Source organism: Setaria viridis, chromosome 8, assembly GCF_005286985.2.
Source record: "Setaria viridis chromosome 8, Setaria_viridis_v4.0, whole genome shotgun sequence".
Lineage (NCBI taxonomy): Eukaryota > Viridiplantae > Streptophyta > Magnoliopsida > Poales > Poaceae > Setaria > Setaria viridis.
The window spans coordinates 15,612,124-15,622,332 of record NC_048270.2 but is presented as its reverse complement, the minus strand read 5'-3'; the positions used below and the strand labels follow the sequence as shown (position 1 = coordinate 15,622,332).

The window sequence follows — 10,209 nt, the reverse complement described above, 5'->3', positions numbered from 1 at the left end:
TTCATTAACCGTTTAATGTGGCCATTGATATCAGGCGCATGCAGTAACTCAATTTTAAGATTTGTTAGCAGGTCTTATAGGTTAGGTGTGTCCGTGTATTTATAGAGTTGATTACGCATTCATGTACATGAGCATATGTGCTCATATGGTGAGTCTGCGTTCTTTTACAATAAAATCCAAAAATACACCAAATGTTATACAAACAAATGGAGTAGTTCGTAGCTAAGGTCGTATTATCACCCACTTTCAAAAGAAAGATAGTTTTGTATAGTCTAACTGAAATGTGGCATATATACTTAAGGTCAAAAAGTGGATGTCACCTCTTAAAAAAGCTATATATATATCTATATATATATATATATATATATATATATATATATATATAATCCTTGAACATCATCATACACATTTTCTGAACATTGCACATTTTTTGGGTGGACAAGGATGCCTACCCATTCCTCGGGTCTTTTATTATACCCCTCTATTTCAAATTGTAGATCGTTTTGATTTTTCTAGGTTCATAGATATCATTATGAATCTAGACATACAATATATCTATGCACCTAGAAAAGATAAAATGACCTACAATTGGAATGGAGGGAGTAGTGAATACGGAAGTCTGATGATCATAGCTGATTAGCTGCTGTACTATACAAGCAACCTTACAGTGTGAACCCTTTGATTAGGTCTTCTAACATTTCGGCTGGTACCGTACGGCCTTAACATTGTGCGTGGTTAGCGAGCGGTTAAGCGACGACCACCGGCCAAATGAGCTTGAGAGCGATGGATCAATTAGCGAGAGCTAATTATGTGGTCGGAGATTTAGTATCCGCCAAGCGATCGAGCTATATGTTGTGCTTTCACGGTTCTGTCTTTCTTGCGACAGAGACACCCACCTGAAATTGACAGTTGACACATAACCAAAACTCTGTTGTATGCGCTATGTGGCCGAACTTTAGAAAACTACAAACTATGATCTCTTTATGTGTACTTTGCCCATTTTAAATGCACGATATTTCAATTTAGCTAGATACCAACAACACGGTTTTCATAATGAAACTTTTGCACGATGCTTTCTATATGAAATGGTGACACAAAGCTATGAAATAGTTAAAGCGAAAACTTTTTTATGTATACAACGATTTTGGTTATTTAAAACAATAATTTTTTGGTTACTTCTATACAAAAATGATATTTTGATACCACGAAATTAACAGTGATGAAAACTTGTGATTCCAATGACAATCTATACATATGGCCAAGCTGAATATTCTTTTTTTCTAAATCAATGATCATACACTAAACAGTCTCTTCTCACAAGTAGCCAACAGTTTTAGTATATTTTGTTAATTATTTATAAAGCTGTGGGCAATGAGGTTGTTAGGATTATATGTTTTGGCAATTTGCCAAAACTGTAGGGAAAACAAGTGACCATATACTTAAATAATTGTATAACATTGCGAAAAGATATACTAATGGATGCTAATGTAGGCCAGATATAAAAGTTGTAGGGAAAGATGGAAGTCCTGTAGTGTCCTTTTTAGTGCTCTATAACTGCACGTTTTTTTAACATGTTATACATCTCCTTTAGTTTTTTTTATCATGCCCTACTTTGAAGTACAACAATTCACAAATTACTGTGATTTTACCCTTGCTCTTTGCATATTTGCCCCTATTTTAACCATTGAGTAGGGGCAAAATTGTATTGACTTGTGAATTGTCGTATCACAAAGTTAAAAAATAAAGGCAAATCTCAATTACACTTCAAAACATGGGCTAGAACACAAATGCCCCCTCCTTTAAAATCTAACTTCTCTAAATCTAATACGGAGTTTAAGAAAGCCAATAAACGGGACGTCTGTGACTGTTTTTCATATGTATGATGGAATTAACAGAACAATGGCTCAGATTTTTCATCTTGTAAACTTTAGCTACGTATATGGTGTATACAAGCTAGTAATGGTGTTGTCAGATCAGTATCCGACAATATGGTTGGGCAGGCACTTGATCTTCTAAACATTATGGTTTCAACCGATTTGCATGGAACCAGTGTTTTATTGAAATTTCTTTCCAGAAAACATCACGGCTTTATATAGCCTTAGATATAGCATTTGGACTTTTATTTTGTTATTGAGAAGGATCGACAAAACATGCATGACCTTGGCTACTCTTGGACACATTTTAGAGATGATGCTGTTTTTACGCAGTTAGCAATAGTGGGTCAGGCCCACTTGGCTTGGGCCATCTGCTGCTGCACACACTAGATGATAAATTGGGCCCAACCAAAGGAAAGGTCCATGCGGCCCCAAATTATTCACTTTTCATGCACCATTTGTATTTTTTTTTAGAAGAAGCTTGCATTGACTTTTATTTAGATAATGGAAAAAAAACAATTCTGGTTTCATCCTCCTTAGGAAGGAGTAACCAGTCCACCCTCTATTACATAGAGTAGAATGAAGCTACACGATCACAACGTAATGTTTCAAAAATATCAGAGTCAACATTAAAACCAATTCTTAAACTAAAGAGGCGAGGCCTTCATTTCGTTGGCAGAACAGGGCCTAGCCAAAGGCAGCTTACTCAGCGAGATGCCTCCAAGCAGCCTAATAACACATTAGAAGGGAGCTTGCAGCTTTGCAACCTAAGCCGTATAGCTTCATTATTCTGTAGGCCTATCCTAACAAAGGGCTAGGCCAGACCCTCTAAACTAGGGTGCGTTTGGTTGTGAGGACGAAGTGGGACGGGACGGGACGATCCCACTTCGTCCCGCGTTTGGTTGGAGGACAGGTGGGACGGGAACATCCCTAGAAGAGAATATTCTCTCTATATGCGGGATACCCCCGTCCCTCCAAAACGAGCGGACGGGGGCGTCCCACTTCGTCTCCGTCAACACCGTGTCTTCTTCGTCAGGCGGGCGCGGTCGAGCTCCTGCAGCCGCGGCGGGCGCGGCAAGATGCGGCCGCGGCCGGAGCTCCGGCGGGCGGAGGCGGGCGCGGTCGGGGCGGACGCGGGTGCTTCGTCAGGCGGGCGCGACCGGAGCTCCCGTGGTCGCGGCGGGCGCGGCAAGATGCGGGCGTGGCCGGAGCTCCCGTGGTCGCGGCGGGCGCGGCAAGATGCGGGCGCGGCCGGAGCTCCGGCGGGCTGAGGTGGGCGCGGCTGGGGCGGACGCGGCCGGGGCCGGGGCGGGCGCGGGCGGAGGCGGGCGGAGGCGGGCGGACGCGGCCGGGGCGGCAGACGCGGCCAAGAAGACGTTGTTAGTATGACGAGTGGGCCCCACAAACGGTGTCTAACGGAAGGAGAAAACGGTGCTCATCCCGTCTGTCGCAATCTCTCCAACCAAACAAAAAATTGGGATGACCCCATCCCATTCAACCAAACAAGAAATGGGATCATCCCATCCCGAAAAACTGGGACGGGACCGTCCCGTTCTACATTGTCTCCCAACCAAACGCACCCTAAGTGTTTCTTCGCTAGAGTCAGTCCTGATCAAAGTAGTCCTATATAAAGGTTTAGCCTCCATGAAGATAGAAAAAGTTCTTAATAATCCGAAGCCCACCTTAATGCATTTTGTTAAGGATTGCAGTTATTCCGGCCCTATATTTACATAGCCAAGGCGATCCCGCTCATGAACGAAAGAGAGACTGAACGAAAGAAAATGCAAGTGAAACGGCGCAGATGGTGATGAACAAATGATTAAGTCCAATTGATTGATCAGACCTAATGGCCAAACATTACGAATCTAAGACAAAGACTTATAGCCAAAAAAAAAACAAGAGATCGAAAACACTCCACTCTCTGATCTACTATCCGATCGGATGCCAAAAAAAAATGTAGCGCCGACATCTCCAAAGTTTGACATGCTTGGATTAGCATCAACCTCTATTCTTCATTGTGCTGCAACTGAGCCCACTGCCGGGAGCCAGTATCTTCCCTTGAATAAAACCTAAAAAAAATTGTGGGCATTTGTCAAAAAGAGCCAGTATCTTCCCTTGAATAAAACCTAAAAACAATTATGGGCATTTGTCAAAAATAACATCATTTTTTTGAGCCAAATTGCCCAACATAAAGCCATACCACCTGCCAATACATTTTGCTTTGGTTTACGACCACCCATTTTGATCCAATGGTTGAAGAAATTACTTTTATCTTATGGTGGGTTAATAGCCACTACTAGGGAATGAACCTTTCGTCAACAGCCTCAGTACCGGTTGAAATTGGTCCCGCTACTAATATAAGCATCAGTACCAGATCTAACGGATAGTCCCCGGGGGGCGCCCTTGAGGCCCTTAACCAACCGGTACTAAAGTGTCCACATTAGTACCGGTTGGTGCCCCCAACCAGTACAAATGTGCCCCCCTTTAGTACCGAGTGGGAGCACCAACCGGTACTAATGTGGACCCTTTAGTACCGGTTGGTGCCCTTAACTGGTACTAAATTTCCTCCTATAAATCGCCCTCCTTTTTTCTCCTGCTCGAGCCATTCACCACAGCTCAAGCTTCACCCTATCCATGGTGCCATAGGGAAAGTGCTGCCGGATTTTTGACCATTTCTTGGGGATTTCACTCATTCAAGTGTTCTAAAGGTAAGAAACTTCATCCTCCCTTGATACATGGTTAGTATAGTAAGTTTTATGCTTTAGAGCTAGAGTAATTTGTGCTTTTTAGAATAAGGTACAATGGAGAAAATTTTCATTTATATGAATGTGTTATTTAGAGCTCATATTTGTGTGTTTTTTTAAATATATGCACCATTTTGTATAGGAAATTGTAGGAAATAATGTTAATTTAGAAAAAAATTCTTAAAGTAGCTAGAATTTATATGAAATCATGTTAATGTATAAAAATAAGTGAAAATTACATCATGTTAATTTGGCCATTACGGTAGCAAATTGTAGGAAATAATGTAAATTTCTCGCTAATTTAAGAATTTTTCTATATTCTCTAGCTAATTCAACATTTTTCCTACAACATCATTAGCAACATATGCTTCTACAATGGATCCTTCAGGCCTAGCCATGTTTCTCACGGAACGCTTCAATGTGCATAGCCTTCTTTCGACGGGAGAAAATTTTCATTTATATGCATGTGTTACTTAGAGCTTTCTAATGGGAGGTTAGCCAAGGACAGTTGCCCTGCTGTTCAGGTTAACTTACAAGCCTAGATATTAGCCAGTAGCCACTACTACTAATTGTGGGCTAACACCACTACTAATTAATGCTATTTGTTTCATGTTTTTTATGTTTCATTTATAATTGTATGGATGATTAGAATATCTTTGGTTTGGTAATATTTTGTAGATGAATCGGTAATGGATGTACAACACAGACAAATATTACATGGAGTACATTAATGGCTTGCGTGGTTTCCTCGATCAGGCAGAATCCAACAAACCGCCATCCGGTTTCATTTATTGTCCATGCAAAAATTGCAAAAATGTGAAGGATTACTTATCCAGAAAGACTATTCACGCCCACATATACAGTTCTGGATTCATGTCTAACTATTTTGTTTGGACCAAGCATGGGGAAAGAGGAGTTATGATGGATGATGATTATGAAGAAGAAGATGACAACGTTCTTGACTGGATTCAAGGAGGTGCCTTTGCAGATGCTCCAAATGGGCGACGTTGAAGAAGAGATAGGTGAGGCAGAAGGTCCTATCGATGATCTAGGTCAGGTGTTGCGAGATGCAAATGAAGACTGCGAGAATGTGAAGGAGTCAAAAAAGTTCAAGCGTATGTTAGATGATCATAAGAAATTGTTGTACCCAGATTGCAAATAGGGGCACAAAAAGTTGGGTACCACACTGAAAATGCTGCAATGGAAGGCAAAAAATGGAGTTTCTGACAAGGGTTTTGATGAGTTAATGAAAATCATAAAGAACACGCATCCCTGAAGTGCCGTCATCAATGTACGAAGCAAAAAAGGTTGTTTGCCCTTTGGGTTTAGAGGTACAAAAGATACATGCATGTCCTAATGACTGTATCTATCGTGATGAGGAATACGGAGAAATTGGAGGCTTGTCCTGTGTGCGAAGCGCTGCGTTATAAGTCAGGCAAGATGACCCCGGTGATGTAGAGGGGCAGACCATCAAGAAGAAAGTTCCTACGAAGGTAATGTGGTATTTCCTTGTAGTACCACGGTTGAAGTGTTTGTTCAGAAACAAGGCATATGCAAAGTTGATGCATTGGCACAAAGAAGAATGTAAGCAAGATGAAATGATCAGACACTCTGCTGATGGGTCCTAGTGGAGAACAGTTTATAGAGAATTTCCCGAGTTTGAAAAGGATGCAACGAACATATGGTTTGGTTTAAGTACAGATGGATTCAATCCATTCGGATAGTTTAGTAGTGGTCATAGCACTTGGCCTGTGACCTTAGGTATGTTCAACCTTCCACCATGGATGTGCATGAAGTGAAAGTTCAGTATGATGCCGATAATTATCCAAGGCCCAAAACAACCGTTATGAAGCAGAAGTTCATTATGATGCTGATAATTATCCAAGGCCCAAAACAACCAGGCAATGACATTGATGTTTACCTAAGACTGTTGGTTGATGAACTTCTACTATTATGGAAGGAAGAAGGTGTACGTGTGTGGGATGAGTACAAAAAGGAGACTTTTAATCTACGAGCATTGTTGTTCGTAACCATCAATGATTGGCTGGCACTTGGTAATCTGTCCCGACAGTCAAACAAGGGATTTCGAGCATGCACGCACTATTTATATGATACTTGTAGCATGTATTTGAAACACTATAGAAATGTCATGTATACGAGCCATCATTGATTTTTTCCTGCTAAGCACCCGTTAAGAAAGAAAGGGAAGCATTTTGAAGGGGAGGAAGAAAACCATACTAAGCCCGTTCACCATAATGGTAAACGTGTATTTTCTATGATAAAGGATGTGAGGGTAGTCTTTGGCAAGGGATCTGGTAGCCAATTTATTCCAAATGACAAGGACGAACCTACAACCATGTGGAAGAAGAAGTCTATATTTTAGGAGCTACCTTATTGGGAAGTTCTTCAGGTCCATAATTCAACTGATGTGATGCACCTGATGAACAATCTTTGCGTGAATGTGCTTGGCTTCCTGGGTATATATGGAAAGGCAAAGGATATAGTTGAAGCACGTTGGGACCTGAAACATATGAAACAACGAGATGGCCTACATCCAGAAAAGAGAGATGAGGGACATTACTTGCATCCTGCTAGTTACACTCTCAACAAGGAAGAGAAGGAAATCATGTTTGAGTGCTTGAATAGTATCAAGGTCCCATCGGGCTACTCCTCGAATATACATCCAATAATAAATTTTAAACAGAAGAAATTCATAAATCTAAAGACCTGTGACTGCCATGTCCTGATGACACAATTGCTGTCTGTTGCATTGAGGGTATTCTACCAAAGAATGTGAGAATGACAATCGTGAAGCTATGTGCATTCCTCAACATGATTTCTCAGGAGGCAATCAATCCAAACAATCTACTACAACTATAGAATGATGTGGTGCAATGCTTGGTCAGCTTGGAGATGGTCTTTCCACCTTTCTTCTTTAATATCATGACCCACCTTCTAGTCCACCTTCTTGAATAGATTGTTATTCTCGGTCCTGTATTTCTACACAAAATGTTCCCTTTCGAGAGGTTTATGGCAATTCTGAAGAAGTATGTTCGTAACCGTGCCCGTCCGGAAGGAAGCATCGCAAAGGGATATGGAACAAAGGAGGTCATTGAGTTTTGTGGTGACTTTATTGACGACTTAAGTTCGATTGGAGTCCCTATATCATGCCATGAGGGGAGACTGAAAGGAAAGGGCACACTAGGGAGGAAAGCTCGGATGGACATTGATGAGGATACATTTTGTACAGCACACTTCATGGTCCTGCAACAATCATCTCTACTCGCTCCATATATGAAGGAGCACAGGGCTATTGTACGGTCCTCAAACCAAGGGAAGGCTGAAGCCTGGATTACACATCATCACATTGACACTTTCGCCTCTTGGTTGCGGTGATGACTGATGGATGATAATGTGATTGAAGAACAACTAGTATGGTTGGCTACGGGTCCATCTATCTCAGTATCGAGATTCCAAGGATACGAGATAAATGATTACACATTTTACACCAGAGCCCAAGACCAAAAGAGCACAAACCAAAATAGTGGTGTCCGTATAGATGCTATAGATAACAATGGAAACAAAGACAAATACTATGGTGTCATAGAGGAAATATGGGAACTCGACTATGGATCTTTGAAAATCCCTTTGTTTTGGTGCCAATGGGTGAAACTTACTGGAGGAGGCGTAATGACAAACAACTATGTGATGACAATAGTGGATCTCAACAAGATTGGATACAAAGACGAACCATTCGTCCTAACCAATGATGTGACTCAAGTTTTCTACGTGAAGGACATGACAAGCAAACCAATAAGGAAGAATGCTAATAAGTCAGATGACCAGCCAAAGCGCCACATAGTTCTTCCAAGGAAAAGAAAAATCGTTAGAGTTGAGGACAAGACTGACATTTCAGAAGATTATGATCAGTTCGATGATCTTCCTTCATTTTTAGTCGAGGATGACCCAAGCATCGTGTTAGCCAAAGAGGACGCTCCATACTTACTCTACGATCACAACCAAGGGACATTCGTCAAGAGGAGGGTTATTAACGTTCCATTAGATGATGTTGCGTAATGTATTTGTACCATCATGTTGTGTTTTTTGTTATCAACAAAGGAATTAATGTAATTACCATATTACCCTTAATTATGAATGGTTAGATCTTGTTAATACTTTATACCACTAGGTGGTAGTATTGTGCACCGTAAAAGAGCTCCTAGTTTATAAATGTAAGTACCTTTGTTGCCCCAGCAAGGCTGGGTTTAGTTGTAGAGACTGTTCAATGAAACATGGTAGTACTTAGCTTATCACATGGTAGTGTGTTTGAAACATGTTTAGGGCACATCACATTATGTTTATCCTACCATGCAAAAGAAATCATTTCAGAACATCACATAAATTCTAGAAAATGCAAACCATTGGACCAAAGACAAAAGTGCTTACAACATCCTAGCGGCAATCAATCATCTAAACTGCACATGGAACATGAAAACTCTTTCTACAATGTTTAATAATGTAAACCATATTACCTCCTCATCCATTCTAAAAGAATGGCAGAAAATGCATTCATCTTCGATTAAGTTGATTGGAGTTAGCATTCTTTTCAATTCAGTAGTAGCTCCAATTCGAATAAGTTGATTGAACAATACTATTTGCAAAAATCTCACCCTAGTGAACAAGAACTAATTTTTGCATGCTTAAAATATTAAATATTTCTCTTTTTGTAGCACCATTAAATATTAAACAATAAATTTATGTACAATTAAACAAGTACATGATTAAATCATGATAAACATTTTAATAACACTACAAGCACTATTCTTCTAAATTTTTGCATGTCAAAATATCTATTTTTTCGAATTTAAAAGTTAACATAAGTATTATGACCATTATAACCTACTAAGTTAAAATTAATAACTTTACCATGTTTCATATTTGACCACATTGGACATGTTTATAGTGTATATCTAATAAACATGAAGCTACCAAATTGTTTTTCCAATTTTTATGAGTGTTATTTGATTTACTATGCAATATATTAATATAATAGCAATTGTAAAAGAAAGGAAAATAAAAAGATGTTTGAGCGGGAAACTGAAACAGGAGTGTGCAACCCCTTTAGTACTAGGTGGTGGGAACATCCGGTACTAAAGGGGGTCGTTTTCGTTTCGCTCGCGCGGAGACCCTTTAGTGCCGAGTAGTGGGAAGACCCTAAAGGCCCCCCCTTTCGTACCCTTTAGTACCGGGTCCCCTTTTTGCCCAGTACTCACGGGGTGGGGGGAGGGGGTTAAGGCCGGCGCCCCTTCTCCTCCCTCAACACTTAGGCGCATTTCGACCTCCTGTCGCCCATGTCCACTCACCCGATCTGCCGCCGCCACTGCGCCCCCTCGTTGCCGTCGCCGTCCCTCCGAGTCGCCCCCTCATCACCTTGTCACCGCCCGACTCCCCCGCCCCAGGTCCTCGCGTCCCCGTCACCACGCCATTGCCGCCCCACCAGCCTCTTGGCCGCCCCCTCGTCGCTGCCCTCGTCACCACCCCCGTTGCCCCATCACTCGGCCCCCATCAGCGCCCTGTCACCGCGCTACTCG

At 41.3% G+C, this 10,209-nt stretch overlaps 1 pseudogene; it reads left to right on the top strand.

The window, feature by feature from the left end:
* Nucleotides 1-5,615: 5,615 nt before the first annotated feature.
* Nucleotides 5,616-8,695, top strand: LOC140220227 (uncharacterized; annotated as a pseudogene).
* Nucleotides 8,696-10,209: the final 1,514 nt, after the last annotated feature.